Raw genomic sequence first — 1,772 nt, forward strand, 5'->3', positions numbered from 1 at the left:
GACATATTAGTTATTGCTACCAAACTTTAAAACAATTATATTTAAAAGTCTAAACGATATCATAAAAAATTTAAAAAAGAAATTTCGAATATTAATTATCACATTAATGCTCACTAATGAAACGTAGATGATGTAGTTATGATGGAAAAGTCTCAAGATAGGATGAAATTGCTCTTCAAAAGGTTTAATGACGGAGCACAGAAAGTAGGATTACACATAAATGAACAGAAAACTGAATATATGATTGTGGGAAGACAATAGATAGATTACGTATATATAGAGGTTGATTAATTTAGATTTAAGAAAATTGATCATTTCAAGTATCTTGGCACAAGCGTCCGTGAAATAAATGATATCACCAAAGAAGTCGCTGCAAGAATCCAAGCGGGAAATAAGGCTTATGTTCGCAAATCTATTAAGTATTAAGTACAAGATCACTATCAAAAGAGATGAAGAAACGATTATTTACTTCCCTTATTATACGCCAAGTCATTTTAAACGGATCGGAAACCTGGACACTAAGGAAATCAGATTAAAATTAACTATCGATACTAGAAAGGAAAATACTACGAAAGATTTTCGGCCTAATAAAAGATGACATCACAAGAAAAAGAAAAAATAGAGAACTACAAGAAATATATAACGAAAATAACGTCGTACAGACTGTAACGTCACAGCATTTTGTGCCTCCTACATTATACATAGTACAATTAAACTCACCAAACTAATTTTTATTATTTAGTCGGTTATGATATTATTATTATTATTATTAAAAGCAAGCGCGTGATATTATATTAATTTACAACAACAGAAATACTATGTAACGTTCTACCCCCGATCTCCTCACACAGCAGTGTACCGATCCGCGGCCACCAGCGACTGCCGCTGTCACCGTCGTCGTTGTCAAAGCCAGTATTTCACACAGTGTATTCTGTCATTCCAATATTAATTATAAAAACTGCACCATATGACGACCCTGACCAGACCCACCATCATCAGCAACCGCCGCTGACAAAAAGCTAAAACGCCGAACGAAGACAGACGACGGGTCCTTGGTGTTACTTTTTAGTTGACCACCGGCCTATGCTCACGTCTGCATAGTGCATACCATTACGTCTCCGGGACTTTACTATTTTTGACACACTCACCAACAACCTCATGTCGGTTCAATTTTGTTGTCACTTGTTTCTAGTTGTCAATATTTTCAACATCACTCAACATTTCGCCGCTGGTGGCCAAAATTGCCAGACATCTGTTCTCCACTCAGCTCAAGTCATCGGTCATTGTTGCGTCATATATTTGTAAAGTATCAATTCTACCTTTATCCCCTCATGTATACTGTATAGGCACAATTTTAGGCGTCACAAGATGCGGACTCGTTTTCCCTCTGTTTTGCTATTAAATAAATATTCCTCGCACATGGTCGATTTCTCGGCAGCTCTGTTCAGTGGCGGCTCGCAAGTTAATTCATTGGGGAGACTGAAAATTTAATAATAAAAAAAAACGAACACAAAAAAGATAAAAAAAAACCTTTTTTTATTATTATAATTGATAGCTTTATAAAAATTATAAGAATAGATAATTTATATTATTTTATATTCTAATTCAATTCTTCTTTCTTTTTTCTTCGCAAAATCATCAATTATAATTTCCACAAATGTCGGGTCCTTTGCCATAACGCCCAGTAAATTATTTTCAATTGCCAACGATGATAAATTTGTAATTGTCATTGTATTTCTTTAAAAGCTCTTTATACGCTTTAATGTACTCAT

This window comes from Acyrthosiphon pisum, chromosome X, assembly GCF_005508785.2.
Source record: "Acyrthosiphon pisum isolate AL4f chromosome X, pea_aphid_22Mar2018_4r6ur, whole genome shotgun sequence".
Taxonomy (NCBI): domain Eukaryota; kingdom Metazoa; phylum Arthropoda; class Insecta; order Hemiptera; family Aphididae; genus Acyrthosiphon; species Acyrthosiphon pisum.